This window comes from Heterodontus francisci, unplaced genomic scaffold, assembly GCF_036365525.1.
Source record: "Heterodontus francisci isolate sHetFra1 unplaced genomic scaffold, sHetFra1.hap1 HAP1_SCAFFOLD_59, whole genome shotgun sequence".
NCBI classification, from domain to species: domain Eukaryota; kingdom Metazoa; phylum Chordata; class Chondrichthyes; order Heterodontiformes; family Heterodontidae; genus Heterodontus; species Heterodontus francisci.
In genome coordinates, this window is record NW_027140758.1 from 7,525,149 (window position 1) to 7,549,617 (window position 24,469).

General features: G+C 45.6%; 1 non-coding gene and 1 pseudogene across 1 annotated transcript; both read left to right on the forward strand.

The window, feature by feature from the left end:
* Window positions 1-7,613: 7,613 nt before the first annotated feature.
* trnaf-gaa (transfer RNA phenylalanine (anticodon GAA)) lies at window positions 7,614-7,686 on the forward strand. Its single transcript has one exon. It is a non-coding gene; the product is annotated as a tRNA-Phe (tRNA).
* A 2,297-nt stretch (window positions 7,687-9,983) lies between these two features.
* On the forward strand, window positions 9,984-10,092 carry LOC137360620 (U2 spliceosomal RNA; annotated as a pseudogene).
* The last annotated feature ends 14,377 nt before the right edge of the window (window positions 10,093-24,469 follow it).

The window sequence follows — 24,469 nt, forward strand, 5'->3', positions numbered from 1 at the left end:
AATAGAGGGACTTGGGGTTCATGTGCATCAAAATTTGAAGGAGGCAAGTCATATTGCGAGAGTGGTTCGCAAAGCATATGGGATCTTGGGCTTTATAAATAGAGGCATTGAGTACAAAAGCATGGAAGTTATGCTGAACCATTATAAAACTCTGGTTAGGCCCCAATTGGAGTGTTGCTTCCAGTTCTGCTCAGCAGACTTCAGAAAGAATGTGAGGGTCCTTGAGAGGACGCAGAGGCGATTTACCAGAATGGATCCAGGGATGGGGGATTTTAGTTACAAGGTTAGGTTGGAAAAGCTAGGATTATTCTGCCTTTCTCAAAGGAGATTGAGTGGAGAATTGATAGAGGTGTATAACAGCTCTAGAGAACAGGCCATCCTGGACTGGGTATTGTGTAATGAGAAAGGATTAGTTAACAATCTTGTTGTTCCCTTGGGGAAGTGCGCCCATAATATGATAAAATTCTTCATTAAGATGGAGTTGATTCCGAGACTCGGGTCCTGAATCTAAACAAAGAAAACTATGAAGGTATGAGGCGGGAGTTGGCTATGATAGATTGGGGAACGTTACTTAAAGGGTTGACAGTGGATAGGCAATGGCTAGCATTTAAAGAGCGCATGGATGAATTACAACAATTGTTCATTCCTGTCTGTGCAAAAGTAAAACAGGAAGGGTGGCTCAACTGTGGCTTACAAAAGAAATTAAGGAAAGTATTTGATCCAAGGAGGAGAAATATAAAATGGCCAGAACAAGCAGCAAACCTGAAGATTGTGAGCAGTTTGGAATTTAGCAGAGGAGGACAAAAGGATTGATTAAGAAGGGGGAAATAGAGTATGAGAGTAAGCTAGCAGAGAACATAAAAACTGACTGTAAAAGCTTCTATAGATATGTGTAGAGAAAAAGATTAGTGAAGACAAATGTGGGCCCCTTACAGTCAGAAACGGGGGAATTTATAATGGGGAACAAAGAAATGGCAGACCAATTAAATACATACTTTGGATCTGTCTTCACAAAGGAGGATACAAATTATCTCCCTGAAATGTTGGGGAACATAGGGTCTAGTGAGAAGGAGGAACTGTATGAAATCAGTATTAGTAGGGAATGTTTGGGAAATTGATGGGATTGAAGGCCGAAAAATCCCCAGGGCCTGATAATCTACATCCCAGAGTACTTAAGGAAGTGGCCCTTGAAATAGCAGATGCATTTCTGGTCTTTTTTCAAAATTCTATCGACTCTGGAGCAGTTCCAATGGATTGGACGGTAGTTAATGTAACTCCACTATTTAAAAAAAGAGGCAGAAATTAAACAGCGAATTATATACCGGTTAGCCTGACATCAGTCGTGGGGAAAATGCTGGAGTCCATTATAAAAGATGTAATAGCAGAGTGCAATAATAACTCGTCTCCACTCCTCGTATTTCTAAATCCCACACATTCACTATAATGTGAACAATTATTTCCTGTTGTGTCTCTCTCAGATTTGTAAACTTCACTGTATTGGAGTGAGGTGACATCTACTGGCGAGAAGCAAGAACTGCAATTAAGCAGCAGAAACTCCACAGTCTGTCAGGGTTTCAAGAAACACTGCAATGTGAGGAAACAGCGAAGTGGTTTGATTGGGTAGATGGAGACATGATTCCACTTGTGGTGGTGTCTGAAGCAAAGGCCAGAAATACAAAATTGTCATTAATAAAAGAAATGAGGAATTCATGAAAAATGTAGTAACGTAGTGAATGGTTAGAATGTGGATAGAATAGAAAGTGAGATTGGATGGACAGAAGCAGTCTGAAAGGATGGCTGAAACAAAAGGTGAGTGCCCTGAAACGTTAACTGTGTTTCTCACAGCACAGATGCTGCCAGAGCTGCTGAACATTTCCAGCACTTTCTGTTATTATTTCCGCATTTGCAGGATTTTGCTTTGATCTGAAAAAAAATGGATGATTGGCTGGAGGGTTCCAGTAAAATTCCACAGCAGCTAATAACGCTTGACTTGTCAGTGGCTCGTTGGTCTAAGGGTATGATTCTCGCTTAGAGAGTATGGTTAATTAACATGCGAGAGATCCTGGGTTCAAGTCCCGGACGAGCCCTGGTGTGCTGGCATTTTTAGATTAAGGTTATCTATTGGTTTCAGCCTTGCAGAAGGTGGAATTGACTTCCATGCGGAGCTGGCTTGAGGACCAGACAACTGGATTCAAAGAACTTGTCGACAAAATTGCAATTAACTAAATGTGCAGATCGCCAAGTGGGAATATAAAGTTGTTGCTGCAATTGTGACCTGACTCCAAAAACAACAGGACTGGGTTCTGGACTGGAATGGAATGGAATTCTTCAGTGTTTCTGTTGTTTGGCTTGCATTGACTCATCGATTTTCTTGTTTTTCACTTTGTCGATGCCTTTGAATAATTGTGGATCCTTCTTCAGGGTGTCTTCTTTCACCAGGTAGTTCTGACCTCTGATGATGTTGATTGTAATCAGCTTCAACTCGCTGATAGTTTTGGAAGTGAGCAGATTTCCTTTGCTTGAGTCTACAACATGGAACTCAGTCTGACATGTGGACCCATGGGAGGATTTGAATGCCATCCCTGCGTTGGAGTTGCATCCATCCAATAAGAGACCGAGTAGAAGTGACAGTTCTGTCAGTCGAACATGAGACTTTTAATGGCAGGGTTGTGAGTTTGAGTGCCATTCTGTTTTTCCCTTTTGTAAGGCTTCATGAGCAGAGAGTACAGGGAGTGTTTGAAATGAGCAAGTCTCGCTTTGATTCAGGACTCTTACCTCTCAGCAGCATCTCACTATGAAAGATTGAATTTGATCTCATTTCATTCTCAGCTCGGGGTCTGTGCGGCTCAGTGGCACTTCTGGCTGTTTCCCGCTTCACAATCCATAAGTACTGAGAAAGCAATGGGGAATATTACTCACATGTTGTGTTCTTTAATTTTTTGGAAAACTTGAATGTATGTATTTTCTTCCAAAAAAAGGACACCAAGCCACTGTTAATGTAGGGCTGAAATAGCTCAGTTGGGAGAGCGTTAGACTGAAGATCTAAAGGTCCCTGATTCAATCCTGGGTTTCAGCAATTACGCTTCCTTATGCGTCCCTTGCCTTGGTTCTGATTTTCCGGTTGCACAATTTACTTTGAAATTATTTACCAAGCACCAGTGGATTGAATTTGAGAAACAACACAGAGTCATTTACAGCACAGAAGGTGGTCGTTTGGCCTATCACGTCCATGCTGGCTCTCCCCGGAGCAATCTAGTCAGTTCCACTCACCAGCTCGATCCCTTTCCTCCTGCAAGTTTCTTTCCTTCAAGTATCCATCTAATTTCCTTTTCAAATCATTGATTGTCTCTGCTTCCACCACACTCGTGGGCCAAGACATTACAACCCACAACATAAAAAATTCCACCTCATCAAGGATGGGAAATACTTACATCTTCTATATTTGCTTATTCTCTATTTCTATGAGAATAGACTGACAGTCAACATGAAAGGAAACCCAAAAATCTTCGAGCAGCATGTAAATGATAAGTGGGTAGTAAGAGGTTGAGTCGGGCCTATTAGGGACAAAAAGGATAATATAAGCTTAGAGGTGCAGGGCAATGTTAATCTACTTAATGAGTACTTTGTATCAGTGATCACTAAGGAAGTGGAATTTGACAAAATATCAATCGAAGTGAAGAGAGTAGAGTCAATGGAGAGGGTACAAATTGAGAGAGGGAGGTACTAAAAAGGCTGGCTGTGCTTAGGGAAGATAAATCACCTGGTCCGGATGGCTCACATCCCAGGTTGGGAAAGGAAATGCGGATGCAGATAACGGAAGGGCTTGCTATAATCTTCCAATCTTCCCTGGATACGGGGGAGGTGCCAGAGGATTAAACAGTGGCAAATGCGACACCCTTATTCAAGAAAGGGTGTAACGACAGTCCGGGTAACTACAGGCTAGTTAGATTAACAGCAGCGGTGGGTAAGGTTTTAGAAAGAATAATCAGGGTAAAAAATCAACAGTCACTTGGAGAGGTTCGAGTTAATTAAGGAGAGTGAGCATGGATTTATAAATGGGAGTTCATGCTTGACTAATCTAACTGCATTTTTTGATGAACTAACAGAGCAGGTTGATGAAGGGAATGCAGTGGATGTTGTTCATATGGATTTTAAGGAAGCGTTTGACAAGGTACCACATAAAAGGGCGGTTAACAAAATTGAGGTTCGTGGTATAGGAGGGTCAGTGTCCAATTGGATAGAAAATTGGTTTAAGGACAGAAAACAGCGAGTCTTATTAAATGGTTCTTTGTCAGACTGGAGGATAGTCGACAGTGGTGTTCCCCAAGGGTCAGTGCTAGAACCACTGCTTTTTTTGCTCAAGGTAAGTGACTTGGATCTTGGAATACAGAGTAGAATCTCAAACTATGCCGATGACACCAAACCTGGAGGAGTGGCAAACAGTGAGGATGATATGAACTGCCTGCAACAGGACAGTGATAGGCTAGCAGAATGGGCAGACAGGTGGCAGATGGAATTTAATAGTGACAAGTGTGAGGTGATGTATTTTGGCAGAAGGAATAGGGAGAGGCAATATATACTTAATGGCACAGTTCTAAAGAGTGTACTGGAATAGAGGGACTTGGGGTTCATGTGCATCAAAATTTGAAGGAGGCAAGTCATATTGCGAGAGTGGTTCGCAAAGCATATGGGATCTTGGGCTTTATAAATAGAGGCATTGAGTACAAAAGCATGGAAGTTATGCTGAACCATTATAAAACTCTGGTTAGGCCCCAATTGGAGTGTTGCTTCCAGTTCTGCTCAGCAGACTTCAGAAAGAATGTGAGGGTCCTTGAGAGGACGCAGAGGCGATTTACCAGAATGGATCCAGGGATGGGGGATTTTAGTTACAAGGTTAGGTTGGAAAAGCTAGGATTATTCTGCCTTTCTCAAAGGAGATTGAGTGGAGAATTGATAGAGGTGTATAACAGCTCTAGAGAACAGGCCATCCTGGACTGGGTATTGTGTAATGAGAAAGGATTAGTTAACAATCTTGTTGTTCCCTTGGGGAAGTGCGCCCATAATATGATAAAATTCTTCATTAAGATGGAGTTGATTCCGAGACTCGGGTCCTGAATCTAAACAAAGAAAACTATGAAGGTATGAGGCGGGAGTTGGCTATGATAGATTGGGGAACGTTACTTAAAGGGTTGACAGTGGATAGGCAATGGCTAGCATTTAAAGAGCGCATGGATGAATTACAACAATTGTTCATTCCTGTCTGTGCAAAAGTAAAACAGGAAGGGTGGCTCAACTGTGGCTTACAAAAGAAATTAAGGAAAGTATTTGATCCAAGGAGGAGAAATATAAAATGGCCAGAACAAGCAGCAAACCTGAAGATTGTGAGCAGTTTGGAATTTAGCAGAGGAGGACAAAAGGATTGATTAAGAAGGGGGAAATAGAGTATGAGAGTAAGCTAGCAGAGAACATAAAAACTGACTGTAAAAGCTTCTATAGATATGTGTAGAGAAAAAGATTAGTGAAGACAAATGTGGGCCCCTTACAGTCAGAAACGGGGGAATTTATAATGGGGAACAAAGAAATGGCAGACCAATTAAATACATACTTTGGATCTGTCTTCACAAAGGAGGATACAAATTATCTCCCTGAAATGTTGGGGAACATAGGGTCTAGTGAGAAGGAGGAACTGTATGAAATCAGTATTAGTAGGGAATGTTTGGGAAATTGATGGGATTGAAGGCCGAAAAATCCCCAGGGCCTGATAATCTACATCCCAGAGTACTTAAGGAAGTGGCCCTTGAAATAGCAGATGCATTTCTGGTCTTTTTTCAAAATTCTATCGACTCTGGAGCAGTTCCAATGGATTGGACGGTAGTTAATGTAACTCCACTATTTAAAAAAAGAGGCAGAAATTAAACAGCGAATTATATACCGGTTAGCCTGACATCAGTCGTGGGGAAAATGCTGGAGTCTATTATAAAAGATGTAATAGCAGAGTGCAATAATAACTCGTCTCCACTCCTCGTATTTCTAAATCCCACACATTCACTATAATGTGAACAATTATTTCCTGTTGTGTCTCTCTCAGATTTGTAAACTTCACTGTATTGGAGTGAGGTGACATCTACTGGCGAGAAGCAAGAACTGCAATTAAGCAGCAGAAACTCCACAGTCTGTCAGGGTTTCAAGAAACACTGCAATGTGAGGAAACAGCGAAGTGGTTTGATTGGGTAGATGGAGACATGATTCCACTTGTGGTGGTGTCTGAAGCAAAGGCCAGAAATACAAAATTGTCATTAATAAAAGAAATGAGGAATTCATGAAAAATGTAGTAACGTAGTGAATGGTTAGAATGTGGATAGAATAGAAAGTGAGATTGGATGGACAGAAGCAGTCTGAAAGGATGGCTGAAACAAAAGGTGAGTGCCCTGAAACGTTAACTGTGTTTCTCACAGCACAGATGCTGCCAGAGCTGCTGAACATTTCCAGCACTTTCTGTTATTATTTCCGCATTTGCAGGATTTTGCTTTGATCTGAAAAAAAATGGATGATTGGCTGGAGGGTTCCAGTAAAATTCCACAGCAGCTAATAACGCTTGACTTGTCAGTGGCTCGTTGGTCTAAGGGTATGATTCTCGCTTAGAGAGTATGGTTAATTAACATGCGAGAGATCCTGGGTTCAAGTCCCGGACGAGCCCTGGTGTGCTGGCATTTTTAGATTAAGGTTATCTATTGGTTTCAGCCTTGCAGAAGGTGGAATTGACTTCCATGCGGAGCTGGCTTGAGGACCAGACAACTGGATTCAAAGAGCTTGTCGACAAAATTGCAATTAACTAAATGTGCAGATCGCCAAGTGGGAATATAAAGTTGTTGCTGCAATTGTGACCTGACTCCAAAAACAACAGGACTGGGTTCTGGACTGGAATGGAATGGAATTCTTCAGTGTTTCTGTTGTTTGGCTTGCATTGACTCATCGATTTTCTTGTTTTTCACTTTGTCGATGCCTTTGAATAATTGTGGATCCTTCTTCAGGGTGTCTTCTTTCACCAGGTAGTTCTGACCTCTGATGATGTTGATTGTAATCAGCTTCAACTCGCTGATAGTTTTGGAAGTGAGCAGATTTCCTTTGCTTGAGTCTACAACATGGAACTCAGTCTGACATGTGGACCCATGGGAGGATTTGAATGCCATCCCTGCGTTGGAGTTGCATCCATCCAATAAGAGACCGAGTAGAAGTGACAGTTCTGTCAGTCGAACATGAGACTTTTAATGGCAGGGTTGTGAGTTTGAGTGCCATTCTGTTTTTCCCTTTTGTAAGGCTTCATGAGCAGAGAGTACAGGGAGTGTTTGAAATGAGCAAGTCTCGCTTTGATTCAGGACTCTTACCTCTCAGCAGCATCTCACTATGAAAGATTGAATTTGATCTCATTTCATTCTCAGCTCGGGGTCTGTGCGGCTCAATGGCACTTCTGGCTGTTTCCCGCTTCACAATCCATCAGTACTGAGAAAGCAATGGAGAATATTACTCACATGTTGTGTTCTTCAATTTTTTGGAAAACTTGAATGTATGTATTTTCTTCCAAAACAAGGACACCAAGCCACTGTTAATGTAGGGCTGAAATAGCTCAGTTGGGAGAGCGTTAGATTGAAGATCTAAAAGTCCCTGGTTCAATCCCGGGTTTCAGCAATTTTGCTTCCTTTGCGTCCCTTGCCTTGGTTCTGATTTTCCGGTTGCACAATTTACTTTGAAATTATTTACCAAGCACCAGTGGATTGAATTTGAGAAACAACACAGAGTCATTTACAGCACAGAAGGTGGTCGTTTGGCCTATCACGTCCATGCTGGCTCTCCCCGGAGCAATCTAGTCAGTTCCACTCACCAGCTCGATCCCTTTCCTCCTGCAAGTTTCTTTCCTTCAAGTATCCATCCAATTTCCTTTTCAAATCATTGATTGTCTCTGCTTCCACCACACTCGTGGGCCAAGTCATTAACACCCACAACAAAAGAAAGTTCCACCTCATCAGGGATGGGAAATACTTACATCTTCTATATTTGCTTATTCTCTATTTCTATGAGAATAGACTGGCAGTCAACATGAAAGGAAACCCAAAAATCTTCGAGCAGCATGTAAATGGTAAGTGGGTAGTAAGAGGTTGAGTCGGGCCTATTAGGGACAAAAAGGATAATATAAGCTTAGAGGTGCAGGGCAATGTTAATCTACTTAATGAGTACTTTGTATCAGTGATCACTAAGGAAGTGGAATTTGACAAAATATCAGTCGAAGTGAAGAGAGTAGAGTCAATGGAGAGGGTACAAATTGAGAGAGGGAGGTACTAAAAAGGCTGGCTGTGCTTAGGGTAGATAAATCACCTGGTCTGGATGGCTGGCATCCCAGGTTGCGAAAGGAAATGCGGATGCAGATAATGGAAGAGTTTGCCACAATCTTCCAATCTTCCCTGGATACGGGGGAGGTGCCAGGAGTAAACAGTGGCAAATGCGACGCCCTTATTCAAGAAAGGGTGTAAGGACACTCCGGCTAACTACAGGCTAGTTAGATTAACAGCAGCGGTGGGTAAGGTTTTAGAAAGAATAATCAGGGTAAAAAATCAACAGTCACTTGGAGAGGTTTGAGTTAATTAAGGAGAGTGAGCATGGATTTATAAATGGGAGTTCATGCTTGACTAATCGAACTGCATTTTTTGATGAGCTAACAGAGCAGCTTGCTAAAGGGAATGCAGTGGATGTTGTTTATATGGATTTTAAGGAAGCGTTTGACAAGGTACCACATAAAAGTGGGGTTTGCAAAATTGAGGTTCGTGGTATAGGAGGGTCAGTGTCCAATTGGATAGAAAATTGGTTTAAGGACAGAAAACAGGGAGTCTTATTAAATGATTCTTTGTCAGACTGGAGGATAGTCGACAGTGGTGTTCCCCAAGGGTCAGTGCTAGAACCACTGCTTTTTTTGCTAAAGATAAATGACTTGGATCTTGGAATATTGAGTAAAATCTCAAAATATCCCGATGACAACAAACTTTGAGGAGTGGCAAACAGTGAGGATGATATGAACTGCCTGCAGCAGGACAATGATAGGCTAGCAGAATGGGCAGACAGGTGGCAAATGGAATTTAATAGTGACAAGTGTGAGGTGATGTATTTTGGCATAAGGAATAGGGACAGGCAATATTTACTTAATGGCACAGTTCTAAAGTGTGTGTTGGAATAGAGGGACTTGGGGTTCATGTGCATCAATCTTTGAAGGTGGCAAGACATATTGCAAGAGTGGTTAGCAAAGCATATGGGATCTTGGGCTTGAAAAAAAGAGGCATTGAGTACAAAGCAGGGAAGTTATGCTGAACCATTATAAAGCTCTGGTTCGGCCACAGTTGGAGCGTTGCTTCCAGTTTTGCTTACCACACTTAAGAAAGAATGTGAGCGTCCTTGAGAGGATGCAGAGGAAATTCACCAGAATGGATCCAGGGATGGAGGATTTTAGTTACAAGGTTAGGTTGGAAAAGCTAGGGTTGTTCTACCTGCATCAAAGGAGAGTGAGGGGAGAATTGATAGATGTGTTTTCGGCTATGACAGTTTTAAATAAGTTGGCAAGGAAACATTGTTCCCGTTAACTATTGGTACAAGGACTAGGGGACACAGATTGAAGGTTTTGGACAGGAGGTACAGGGGGAATGTGCGCAATAACTTTCTTGCACTGATTGGTGATGATCTGTAACTCGCTGCCCATGAGGGCGGTGGAAATGGAGACAATCGAGGATTACAAAAGGAATTTGAATGGGTACTTGAAGGAAATAATTTTACAGGGCTATGGGGATCGAGCAGACAAGTGATAACTCATCTCCACTCCTAGTATTTCTAAATCCCACACATTCACTATAATGTGAACAATTCTTTCCTGTTGTGTCTTTCTCAGATTTGTAAACTTCACTGTATTGGAGTGAAGTGACATCTACTGGCAAGAAACATGAACTGCCGCTTCTCGACCTTTTGGCTCAGATCAAGTGTAGTATCTGTTCTTATCAGTGCTTATTTGATTGAGAAGAGACCATGATCATTGCCTTTTGATCCTGGGGAAGCTTTGAGTAAAATGGCTATAACCAATTTTCGAACTTCGGGCCAGGGAGTGCGCAACACCGTTCGGGTGGTCGTGAAGGACAAGGAAGGAGATGCACCGGTCGATCGCACCTTCTTCATCAAGAAAATTCTCTTCGATTGCTGCGGATTTCAAGCGACGGACGTCTTCTGCCTGCAGGATTTCCCCAGCAGTGTATACTTCGACGTGACGTTCCGGAACGTGGCGGGATGCATCAAGTTCCTGAAGGCGTTCAAGGAGAAAGGGGACCGGGCGCCACTGTCGATCGTCACAGCGGAGCCGCTCTTCACGCTTCCGTCACAACGGGACCGGGTGGTGACGATTCACCTCTACAACCCCCATGTTCCGGTGGTGGATGTACTCACCTTTCTCGCCAGGTACATCGAGGTGGCCGGCAGCAGCACTGATGTCAAGGACCCTTTGGGATCTGGACCAGCAAGCGGCAGGTCAAGGTGACCTTGAAGGTAGATGCCAGTGGAGCCATCATCCACCCTCCCTCCAGCTTCGCTATCGGGGGAAGTCGAGGCTTCTTGGTCTACGCTGGGCAGCCCAGAGTTTGCCGCACCTGTGGCAAATCTGGTCACATGGAAGCCAACTGCAGCACGGTTGTTTGCAAGAACTGCAAGGAGGAAGGCCATCAGACCAAGGACTGTAAGCAGACTAAGTGTTGCAACTTGTGCGGTGCGGCAGGCCATCTCTACAAGACCTGCCCCAAACGTTGCCTCAGCTATGCTCAGGCGGCAAGGTCCAAGGAAAGGCCGGGAGAAGGTTCGACGAAGGCGTCCGCTGTTCGAAAGGAGACCAGCAGCATTCTCCGCAGTGAGGAACTTCAACCTGAGAAGGAAGGGGAGGCAGCTGAAACCAACGACCCAGCACCTACCCAGCGCCCGGAAACCCCTCCTCCACAGACAGCATCGATGGAGGAGGAGGCAGCAGATGGACAAACAGGTCAGTGGCAAGTGGTCCAAAGGAAAACCACAAAGAAAAAACATCCCAAAGCCACCACCCAAACCAGTGGCAAGAGGAGGCTCTCTTCTGAATCAGACTGCAACAACTCCTCTTCACTGGACGGGGAAATGCTGGAACGACAGCCCCTTCAAAAGAGGCGGCAGAACTCCGAGATGGATGATAAAGCATCCCAGCCCCCGGGCACTGGAAGCTGTGAGGGGCCCGGCGTGCCCCAACCCCAATGCCCCACACGTAACGAAGTGGCCAACGCATCTCAGCTCTGCGACACCGGGAGCAAAGACACGTCTGGCGCACCTGAGCTCCTGGAGAGCGGGAGCTGTGATGTTTTCGAGGAGGAACAGATGGAAGCAGCTGAGGACAACCCAATCCTCTCTGCCTACAAGACCCACCCCCCCCCACCATGTCACCCGAGCGGCACAAATACTGCATGAAAAATCAGGAGGGGTTTTTGAGCCCAACCAACGTGAAACTGCTTGCGCATACGATGGGAATGCAGGAACATCCCGAAGGGGAAGGACTGGGACTAGCGAGGACAAATGGTATGGGAAGCAACAACTAATTTTTAGTAAAAAATGGGTGCAAGAATTGCTTCCATTAATGTGCGTAGCATTAAATCGACTACGCGATGTGTTTCAACCTTGGATTACCTTGCCAAGGTCAAAGCTGACCTACTGTTTCTGCAGGAGTGTGGAATACCACACCTCAGCACCTACAGGCAGTGGTCGCGATGGTGGTCCCACGGGCCATCGATCTGGTCGGGGGGTAATGACTGCCGTTCCTCCGGCCTGGGTATTCTGCTGCGGGGAGGTAACTTCACCATCTCCGAAGTTAAGGAGGTGGTGGGCGGCCGCCTCCTCGTAGCAGACGTGATGTACAACAACGCTCCGCTCCGGTTGATCAACGTGTACGCCCCGGTACAACGCAGCAAGCGGCTGATCGTCTTCCAGCAGCTCCCACTGCTGCTGGCGACGTCCAGGCCGGTCATCCTAGGCGGTGACTTCAACTGCGTCATCGATGCGGCTGGACGATCCGGCAGTGACGACAGCAAACTGGACGCTTCGTCCAGATTCCTAATAGAAACTGTTAAGGATGCCAAACTGCACGACGTCTTCAGCAAACCTGCAGACGGAGCGCAGCGCAGATACACATGGTCAAATCGGACGGGTCAACCCGTTCCAGGATTGACTTCCTGTTTGTGTCCCGTGCTGTCACGGTCGGATCCACCGACGTCAAGCCGGTGTTCTTCTCCGACCACTGCCTCTTACTGGCCGACTGTCACTTGCAGGACGACCAGCGGGTTGGCAGAGGGACGTGGAAGTTCAATGCGACACTGCTGACCCCAGAGAACGTTGAGGAACTCAAAAGGGATTACAAAGGTTGGAGGACCGTGAAACCCCTCTTTGAGTCTCCAGTTCACTGGTGGGAAGCGATAAAGGAGAACATCAAGAGGTTCTTCATCCACAAAGGTGTTCAGAAGGCGAGAGAGAGACAGAGGGAACTGTCCCGACTCCAGAAAAGTATGCAAAATCTACTCCGGTTGCAGTCAATGGGGGTCGAGGTCAAGGAGGACCTCCAAGAGGTGAAGAGCCAGCAGGCCTCGCTCTTTGCCAAGGAGGCCTCCAAGATCATCTTCCGGTCCAGAGTCCGCTCCATCGAGCAGGATGAGACGTGCTCGCGTTACTTCTTCCAAAAGGTACACAGAGAGAGCTCTGTTATCAGCAGCCTGAAGGAAGAAGATGGCTCGGTAACGTCTTCGCAGTCCGACATCCTAAGGATCAGCAAATCCTTTTATGCTGGGCTGTATGACGCGAAGCCCACAGACAGCAGAGCCTCCCAGTCCTTCCTGTCATCTATCACAGAGGTCCAAGATGACAGCAGGAGGGAGAGACTGGACAAGCCGCTAACTCTGGACGAGCTGACAAAGGCGGTCGAGTCTTTCGAGACGAGTAAAACCCCCGGGAGCGACGGCTTACCGGTCGAGTTGTACTCGGCCCTGTGGGACTGGGTCGGCCCGGACCTGCTGGAAGTATACGAGAGTATGCTCCTGGCCGGCAGCATGTCAGAATCCATGAGAAAAGGCATCATCACCCTCATTTACAAGCAGAAGGGGGAGAGGGCAGAAATCAGAAATTGGCGGCCCATCTCACTGCTTAATGTTGGTTACAAGATTCTGTCCAAAGTCATAGCCAGTCGAGTCAAGTCTGCTCTGGAGTTGGTGATTCACCCCGATCAGACCTGTACTGTACCCGGCAGGAAGATCTCTGATAGTCTCGCGCTACTCAGGGATACGATCGCCTACGTAGGGGACAGGAGGGTGGACACCTGCCTCATCAACCTGGACCAGGAGAAGGCTTTTGACAGGATATCGCACACCTACATGATGGACGTGCTTTCCAAAATGGGGTTTGGGGAGGGAATCTGCAATTGGATCCAACTGCTCTACACAAACATCAGTAGCGCAGTCTCAATCAACGGGTGGGAATCTGAAAGTTTCCCAATCAAATCTGGAGTCAGACAGGGCTGTCCTATGTCCCCGGTCTTGTTTGTTTGCTGTATTGAACCCTTTGCTGAGTCTATTAGGAAGGATGCGAGCATAAGAGGGGTGACAATCCCAGGCAGCGGAGGAACTCAGGTCAAAACCTCCCTGTACATGGATGACGTCGCCATCTTCTGCTCGGATCTGCTGTCCGTGCGCAGACTGATGAGCATCTGCGACCAGTTCGAACTGGCCTCGGGAGCCAAAGTTAACCACGGCAAGAGCGAGGCCATGTTCTTTGGGAACTGGGCTGACCGATCCTTTGTCCCCTTCACCGTCAGGTCAGATTACCGGAAGGTGCTGGGGATATGGTTCGGAAGTGCCGGTGCGTGCACCAAAACATGGGAGGAGCGAGTAGCCAAGGTACGACAAAAGTTGGGCATGTGGGGGCAGCGATCTCTCTCCATTGTGGGTAAGAATCTGGTCATCAGGTGCGAGGCACTCACGTTGTTGCTCTAAGTGGCGCAGGTCTGGCCCATACCCCACTCCTGCGCCGTGGCAGTCACCCGAGCCATTTTCAGCTTCGTCTGGGGATCTAAAATGGACCGGGTCCGGAGGGACACGATGTTCAAATCTCTGGACAAGGGCGGGAAAAATGCACCCAACGTAGCCCTCATCCTGATGACCACCTTCGTGTGCGGCTGCATCAAGCTGTGTGTAGATCCCCAGTACGCAAACTCCAAGTGTCACTACGTGCTGAGGTTCTATCTGTCCCCGGTGTTGCGAAGGATGGGCCTGGTCACATTGCCGCGGAACGTTCCATGCAGTTGGGCCGTGCCATACCACCGATCCTTCGTGGAGCAGTTTCTGCGGGAAAACACCTTCGACCACCGGTCCATCAGGCAGTGGTCTGCACGGAATGTCCTCAAGGCCCTACGGGTAAAGGAAACGGTGGATCCTGTCGGATGGTTCCCCGAGCAGACCGTCAAAGTCATTTGGCGGAATGCCTCATCACCAGAACTTTCAAACAAGCACCAAGACGTAGCTTGGCTGGTGGTGAGAAGGGCCCTCCCCGTCAGATCCTTCATGCACACCCGAAGTCTCGCCCCCTCCGCACAGTGCCCCCGCGTTGGCTGTGGTGGGGAAGAGACGGTCGCACACCTCCTCCTGGAATGTGCCTTTGCAAAGCAGGTGTGGAAAGAGATGCAGTGGCTTTTGTCAAGGTTCATCCCAAGCAGCTCTGTAACACAGGAGTCTGTGCTCTGCGGGCTGTTCCCAGGGACGCACACCGAGACAAACATCAACTGCTGCTGGAGGACTATCAATTCGGTGAAAGATGCCCTTTGGTCTGCCCGAAACTTGCTGGTCTTCCAGCGCAAAGAGTTGTCCACCACCGAATGTTGCAGACTGGCACATTCCAAGGTCCAGCACGACGTGCTGAGGGACGCACTAAAGCTTGGGGCAGCCGCAGCAAAGGCTCAATGGGGAAAGACCACAGTGTAAGGTTCCCCCACCAAGCTGGACTGAGGGGCTGGATCCATGGGAAACCCCTCGAACTGTATCGTTAATATTCTCAATTGCTGCAAATGGAAAACTGTAATTGACATGACAATTGTGAAACGGAAGGGTTGGGAAGAAACTCATGACAGTATTGAAGGAAACTGATCTCCCTTGCAATGTTTGTATTTTTTGGTGCTGTTTGGAAACTGTTTGGCAATGTAATTTTTACAGATTTTTATGAATAAAGTATATTTTGGAAATAAAAAAAAAGAACTGCCGTGATGAGATGAGCCATGATTGTATTGAATGGCAGTGCAGGCTCGAGTGGCTGACTTGCCGACTCCGGCTCCTCGTTCTTATGTTCATAGAATCATACAGCGCAGAAGGAGGCCATTCGGCCCCATTGTGCCTCTGCTGACTCTCTGACAAAAAGATGCAATGAGTCCAACCCCCTGCCTATTTCCCCATAATCCTGGAGAATTTCACTTTGAAATATTTGTCCAATTCCTTTATGAAAGTTATAATTGAATCTGTTGCCACCACCCTGTCAGACAATTCATTCCAAATCCGAATCAGTTACTGGGTAAAAATATCTCTCCTCACCTCCCCTTGACATCTTTGGCCAATTATTTTAAATCTGTGTCCTCTGGTTACTGACCCCCAGGACAGTGGAAACAGTTTCTCCCTCTCTACCCTATGAAAATCCTTCATGATTCTGAACACCTCTATTAAATCTTCCCTTAACCTTCTCTACTCTGAGGAGAACAATCCCAGCTTCACCAGCCTGTCCAGAGAACTGACACCCCTCATCTCTGGTATCATTCTCGTAAATCTCCTCTGAACTGTCTCAGAAGCTTTGATGTCCTTTCTGAAGCCTGGTGCCCAGAACTGGACACATTACTCGAGCTGAGATCGAGCCAGCGACGCCCACATCCCACGAACGAATAAAAAAACGCTCCCGAACCAGTCCCCAATTCTTAAGCATTTATCGACGCTCCCTGCCCAGCCCCCAAATCTTATTCATTTAGAAACGCTCCCTGCCCAGTCTCCAACTCTTATTCAATTATAGACACTCCCTGCCCAGTCCCCAATTCTTATCCATTTACAGACGCTTCCTGACCAGTACCCAAATCTTATTCATTTAGAGACGCTCCCTGCCCAGTCCCCCAATTCTTATCCATTTGCAGACGCTCCCTGCCCAGTCCCCAATTCTTATCCATTTATAGACTCCGAACCCGCAGCTCTTGCTGCTGACAAAGCTCTCCACCGCGCCTGCGCGCCCCGCTCCTGTCACAGATAGGGCGGATTCTAGGCCGCTGAGCATTCTGGGTATCACACCTGTCATTAATGCTATTCTTTCAGCTGAAAGGTTTTATTACGTACATTTCATGTCCTGGAATCGTCGTGAGTGTTTTGTTTTGCACCTGTCAGTGCCTGGGAGGATAGAGTCAGCTTCACTTTGTAGCCATGAGTTTCTGGTGTGAGAAAGTGGTGTTTAACTCAGTATATTTCAGTTTTTGGTCTGTGACTGTGGGTATTATTCAATACCTGTTTGTTTCTGCTATTGCTCTGTGAGTTTCACCACATATCTTTCAACAACTTGTATGTGAGCATCAGCTTTTGTCGAGATCTATCAGTTTCTGAGAAGTGAGAAAGGGTTTGATTCTATCCCTATCAGTTTCTGTTACATGCATGTGTCTTTAATCTGCACCTCCTCTGAGTGTGTCTTCGTCTCTGTACTTGTAGGTAAATAACTGTTTTGCTTTGTATCTCTCAGTCTTTGAAGTGTGAGCCTGGGTTTGTACCTAATTTCCTTTGTACCTTGCAGTTGGGATATGAAAGAAAGAATTTTACACGTTACCTGCCAACTGCTGCTACGTGACTGTGGGTTTCACACTGTATCTGTCAATTTCTTGTCTGGTAATGCGAAGTTTACAGTGTACCTGTCAGTTTCTAGTCCAGGACTGATTGGGTTTACTCTGTCCCTAGCATTCGCTGGTATGTTAGTGTGGGGTTTACATTGTACCTGTCAGTTTCTTGTATGTGAGTGTTGATTTCACTCTGAAAAGAATCATAGATCATAGAATAGTTACAGAACAAAAGGAAGCCATTCAGCTCATTGTGCTTGTGCTGCTTCTCTGCACGAGCAACTCAGCTCATGCCACAGACTCATGTATTCCATGAAAACATGCAATTTTTTTCACTTCAGATAATTATTTTATACCATTTTGAAAACCATGGTTGAATCAGCCTCCATCACAATCTCAAGCAGTGCATATCAGATCTTAACCACTCGCTGTGCAAAAGAAGTTTTTCCTCATGTTGCCTTTGGTTCTTTTGCCATTCACCTTAAATTGGTGTCCTCTGGTTACAGAGCCGTGAATAATATTCCCCATTGCTTTCTCAGCTCTGATGGATTGTGAAGCGGGAGATGGCCAGAAGTCCCATTGAGCCGCACTGACCCCGAGCTGGGAATGAAATGAGATGAAGTCAATCTTTCACAGCGAGATGCTGCAGAGAGATAAGAGTCCTGAATCAAAGTGAGACTTTCTCATACTTTTGCTGAATTTCATTTCAAACACTCCTTGTACTCTCTGCTAATGAAGCCTTAAAAAAGGGAAAAACAAAATGGCACTCAAACTCACCACCCTGAAATTAAAAGTTTCATGTTTGACTGACTGAACTGTCACTTCTACTCGGTCTCTTATTGGATGGATGCAACTGTATTCTTCAACGCAGGGGTGGCATTCAAATCCTCCCATGGGTCCACATGTCAGACTGAGTTCCATGTTGTAGACTCAAGCAAAGGAAATCTGTTCAGTTCCAAAACTATCAGCGAAATTGAAGCTCATTACAATCATCATCATCAGAGGTCAGAACTACCTGGTGAAAGAAGACAATCTGAAGAAGGATCCACAATTATTCAAAGGCATCGACAAAGTGAAAAACAAGAAACTCGATGAGTCAATGCAAGCCAAACAACAGAAACACTGAAGAATTCCATTCCATTCCAGTCCAGAACCCAGTCCTGTTGTTTTTGGAGTCAGGTCACAATTACTGCAACAACTTTACATTCCCACTTGGCTATCTGTACATTGAGTTAATCAAGATCTTTGAATCCAGCTCTCTTTCCTCAAGCAGGCTCCATATGGAAATCAATTCCGCCTTCTGCAAGGCTGAAACCAATCAATGACCTTAAACTAAAAATGCCAAAGAAGAAGGGCTTGTCTAGGATTTGAACCCAGGATCTCTCACACATTAATTAATCACTCACCCTAAGCAAGAATCCTACCCCTAGATCAACATGCCACTGATATCAGAACTTCCTTTTAGCTCCTGTGGAATTTCACTGGCAGCCAAAGCCGATCATCCATTTTTTTTTCAGAGCAAAGCAACATCCTGCAAATTCTGAAATAAAAACAGAAAGTGTTGGAAATGTTCAGAAACTCTGGCAGCATCTGTGGAGAGAGAAACAGAGTTCACCTTTCAGGGCGTTTACCTTTTGTTTGAGCCATCCTTTCACACTGCTTCTGTCCACCCAATCTCACTTTCTATTTTATCCAGATTCCACCCACTCACTAACTAAATACATTTATCATGAATTCCTCATATCTTTTAATAATGACAATTTTATATTTCTGGCCTTTGCTTTGGACTCCACCACAAGTGGAATCATGTCTCCATCAACCCAATCAAACCCATTCACTATTTCCTCACATTGCAATGTTTCTTTCACCCTGACAGACGATGGAATTTCTGCTGCTTGATTGCAGTTCTTGCTTCCTGCCAGTAGATGTCACCTCACTCCAGTGCAGTGAAGGTGACAAATCTGAGAGCACACAACAAGAAGTAATTGTTCACGTTGTTCATTGTTCAGTGAACAGGTCACTCTATTCCTGCACACTCTTTAGAACTGTGCCATTAAGTATATATTGACTCTCCCTATTCCTTCTGCTAAAATGCATCACCTCACACTAGTGTCTATTAAAATCCATCTGCACCTGTCTGCCCATTCTGCTAGCCTATCACTGTCTTGTTGCAGGTGGTTCATTTCATCCTCACTGTTTGCCACTTCTCCAAGTTTGGTGTTATCGGCATATTTTGAGATTCTACTCTATATTCCAAGATCCAAGTCATTTATCTGTAGCAAATAAAAAGCAGTGGTTCCAGCAGTGACCCTTGGGGAACAGCACTGTCGACAACCTTCCAGTCTGAGAATGAACCATTTATTACGACTTGCTGTTTTCTGTCCTTAAGCCAATTTTCTATCCAATTGGACACTGACCCTCCTATTCCATGAACCTCAATGTTGTTAATCACCCTTTTATGTGTCGCCTCTTAAAATCCACATAAACAACATCCACTGCATGCCCTTCATAAACCTTCTCTGTTAGTTCATCAAAACATGCAGTTAGATTAGTCAAGCATGAACTCCGATTTATAAATCCATGCTCACGCTCCTGAATTAACTCAAACCTCTCCAAGTGACTGTTGATTTTTTCCCTGATTATTCTTTCTAAAACCTTACCCAGCACTGCTGTTAATCTAACTGGCCTGTAGTTAGCCGGACTGTCCTTGCACCCTTTCTTGAATAAGGGTGTCACATTTTCCACTGTTTAATCCTCTGACACCTTCCCCGTATCCAGGGAAGATTGGAAGATTATAGAAAGCCTTTCTCTTATCTGCATCCACATTTCCTTTCGCAATCTGGGATGAAAGACATCCGGACCAGGTAATTTATCTTCCTGAAGCATAACCAGCCTTTTCAGTACCTCCCTCTCTCAATTTTTACCCTCTCCATTGCCTCTACACTCTCCACTTCTACTGATATTTTGTCAAATTCCACTTCCTTAGTGATCATTGATACAAGGTACTCATTAACTAGATTAACATTGCCCTGCATCTCTAAGTATATATTACCCTCTTTGTCCCTAATGGGGCCCACTTCACCGCTTACTACCTGCTTATTATTTAAAGACTGCTCAAAGATTTTTGGGTTCCCTTTCATGTTGACTGCCATTCTATTCTCGTAGAGATAGAGAATAAGCTAAATATGGAAGATATAAATACTTCCCATTCTTGGGTGAGGTGGAATTTTTTTATGCTGTGAGTGGTAATGTCCTGACCCATGAGTGTGGTGGAAGTAGAGACAATCAATGATTTGAAAAGGAAATTGGATGGATACCTGAAGCAAAGGAACTTGCAGGAGGAAAGGGATCGAGCAGGTGAGTGGAACTGAGTAGCTGGCTCCAATAATTGCTGCAGTCACTTCGATCCCCCTTAATTTTGTACAAGGTGACAATGTTTGCATCACGCATGTTTTGAGCCCTTGTTGAGCAGGACTATGGTGGGCTCACTGTCCAGTTCCTCCATGACAGGGAAGTCTGGAATAGCACTGAGAGCTACTTCAATGACAATGTTCTCCGTTATGTAGAGTTCAAGATAATGCTCCAGTCACCTTTCCATCTGCTTGTTAGGTTCACTGATGATCACCCCTCTCTTTGTCTTCAAAAGGTGCTGATTTAGTTACTACTGGGCCCATTGCTTTCTTAATTCCTTCATACATCCCTCTAGCATCCCCGGATTCAGCCGCAGAGTTTTAACCAGTATTGATTGGTGCAGTGCTGAGCAGTCTGCAGAGACTTGTTTCTGGCAGCTCTGAGAGCATCTAGATGTTTGCTGGGGACTTGTTTGTAGTTCATGTGGGCTCTCCACTGAGTTACAGTAACTGACTCCATTTCAGTCCAATAAGCCTCAAACCAGTCAGCATTCCTCCCATCTCTTTTCCTATACACAGTGAGTGCAGAGTTATAGATGGTGGTGTGCAGATGATTCCACTTTGACACTGCACTGAGGCCTTGAGCATTGTTGTCTGAAAGAGCCTGATCGAGGATGTTGAGGAACTCCTGGGTCCTTTCTGGGTCAGTGGTTCGGCAAGTGTTGATCAGGAGACGACCTTTCTTCATGGATGGATGAAGCTTCCTTGGCTGAAGCCTGACCTTGTTACACACCAGGGAGTGGTCAGTGTCACAGTCAGCGCTGTGATAGCTGTGAGTGATGAGGACACTGCTGAGGGTGGTATGTCTGGTGATGATAAGGTCTAGCTGGTGCCAGTGGCGTGATCTCGGATGTCTCCAGGACACCTTGTGGCACAGCTTGACCTGGAAGTAGCTGTTCATCACACAGAATCCATGGTGACAGCATAGCTCCAGCAACCTCTATACATTTTCGTTCATCTTGCAAATCCCCTGGTGCTCTATGCACATTGGCAAAGCTGTGTAGTCAGTATCCAAGCTTGTGTTGAAGTCTCCTGGAAGGTACAGTCCCTCAGTGCTGGGAATTCTACTGATGGCAGTGTCAAGTGTCACATAGAATTGATCCTTGACATCTGGGGTGGAGGTGAGTGTCGGGACATAGATGCACATGAGATTAACTGGGCCCACGCTTGTTGACAAGTGAAGAGTAAGAAGTCTCTCTGAGCCTACTGTGGGTGGTTCACTCATCTCAAGCAGCGTGTTTTTTACTGTGAAACCCACTCCATGCTCACGAGTTGCCTCTTGGGCTTTCCCCTGCCAGAAGAAGGTGTAGGGTTTCTCTTTGAGGGATCCACTTTGAACGAGTCTAGTTTCTTGCAGCTCAGCAATGTCCACATTGAGCCTTGTGAGTTCCTTGTCGATCACAGCTGTCTTGTGTGTGTCATCAACCTGCAGAAGGTTGTCGGTAAGGACAGGACACATGGTCCTCACATTCCAGCTTGCGATGCGAAGGACTGGTGTCTTCTTTGTTGAGTTTGTTTTTCTTGGTGCATAGATTATCGATCCGCATGTTGAGAGATGACTCTCCAAGCTCCAAGCACCCATTGAAGCAAGCAGGTCGTGGCTTCACAGCACCTAACTGACTGGGGGCTGCCCAGCTTGGAGTGAATGGTGCCTATCCAATGAGACACTAAGAGCTCTTCCACTGTCCGAAGTAACCCCTGGTGCTCATACTCTACACCAATTCAATGAGAGCTTATAATCAGTAACTGTTTATTCCCGGGTTGTGCTAATGTTTAACCAAGAAGCTGGAGTGTCCTCTCCAGGGCACAGGCCTGGGCAAATAGTATGGAGACCCTGAGAATCAGGACCCCCTCTCAGCATTGCTAGTATTGTCCAAAGGAAAGGAAAAACCAGGATTGTTTGTTACCAGCTCTGCTGTTGGAGTTGCTGGAAAACTGCCTGATAAGTAACAGGTAACTGCCTCCAGGACTCCACTCCGGATTTACTCTCCAGGTTTACTCCCTCAGCCTTCTTATTCATTTATTTAGAGATACAGTACTGAAACAGGCCCTTCCAGCCCACCGAGTCTGTGCCGACCATCAACCACTCATTTATACTAATTCTGCATTAATCCCGTATTCCTACCACATCCCCTCAATTCCCCTACCACCTGCCTACACTCGGGGCAACTTACAATGGCCAATTTACCTATCAACCTGCAAGTCTTTGGCTGTGGGAGGAAACCGGAGCACCCGGCAGAAACCCAAGTGGTCACAGGGAGAACTTGTAAACTCTGCACAGGCAGTACCCAGAATCGAACGCGGGTCACTGGAGGTGTGAGGCTGCGGTGCTAACCACTGCCTCTTCTCGAGACACCCATCGAGAAGTGAGACTTTTTGCCCAGAGATGGGGCTCTGTTTCTTGGCATCAGGATGGAACCACACACCAGTGGGCCTGTATGACATGCACAAGGATATCACACACTGCCCCATCCCTGGTACAGATCAGAGTCAGTCACTGAACAGATTGCAACCCACAAGGACATCACAACCTTCCCGCTCTCTGGGACAGGTCAGTGTGACACACCAAACAAACAGCACCCCACAGGGACCTCATAAACGCCACGTCCCTGTGACAGATCAAGGTCAGACACTGCAAATATTGCAACCACAGGAACATCACAAATTGCCCCATCCCTCGGACAGCTCGGGGTCTGACATTGAACATATTGCAACAACAAGGACATTACTGTATAACTCCCTCCATTCTGAAAAACAAGCATTCACCCTACTTTTTACCCTGCAGCCAATTTTGGATCCACACTGCCACTGCCCATTTAATCCCATCTGCTTGAATTTTGTTAACAAGTCATAGAGAGATGCAAAACTGAAACAGGCCATCCGGCCCACTGAGTCTGTGCTGACCAACCACCACCCATTTATAGTAATCCTACACCATAATCCCATATTCCCTACCACATCCCCACCATTCTCTTACCTACACTAGGGACAATTTACAACAGCCAATTTACCTATTAACCTGCAGTCTTTGCTTGTGGGAGGAAACCGGAGCACCCAGCAGAAACACACACAGTCACAGGGAGAACTTGCAAACTCTGCACAGGCAGTACCCAGAACTGAACCTGGGTTGCGAGAGCTGTGAGGTTGCAGTGCCAACCACTGTGCCATTGTGCTGCCCCAAGTCTAGTTTATGGTATCTTTTCAAACACAATTTTGATGTCCAGACACGCACCATTAACCTCACCACCCTCGTCAACTCTCTCTGAAACTTCATCAAAGAAATTAATTCATTAATTATTTCAGACACAATCTTCTGTTAACCAATCTGTACTGGCTGTCGTTTATTAGCCCATGTTCTACCAAGTGACAGTTAATTTTCTCCTGGATAATTGTCTCTAAAAGTTTCCCCACCACCGACATTAGACTAATTGGTCTGTAGTTCCTGGGTTTATCTCTCTTTTTAAACAGGGCTGTAATATTCACAACCCTTGCAGACTTATCTTTTAATTCTGGAAAGTCTATTGCAGACAATCACTTTGGGCATGACTTTAACCAATTAAAGCAACAGGATACTTGATTAATAAGTCCAGAACTTTTATTGAGAGTAAAATAGTACTTAATAATTGAAAGTAAAATTATACTTAACAAACTTGGGGAATATAACTTTACAGCTCTGGGGACTGGTCGAGCTTGGTCTCAGAGCGTCACGGTCCTCTTTGTCCAGTCTAGATCCCTCATCAGGTGGAGAACTTGGTCGATGATCTGAGCCTTTACCTCTGAGGCCTTCTAGTGTTCCTGCACACTGAAACCTTACAAGATCCCTACTTTTAACCCCTGGATGGCCATCACACCACCATGTAAAATAATAATTGGTCCTAGCTGTTGCTAGGTACATTTAATTAGTTCTTAATAATGTCTTCCACTAACAGTCACCTGTCCTCAGAATCTCAGATATGAGTACAATGGAGTGGTCTCACACTGTCTCCCAATCTGATCTGAAACAAGTTTCCTGTTCATTAAATCTAGACTCTTGAAGGTCACGATGTACCACACCATGGGTTTTATCAGGGGTCCGAGAAAGGTCCATTGTTTGAATACATTTAGCTGAAACTGTCCTTTCCCACAAAGACACAGAAACACA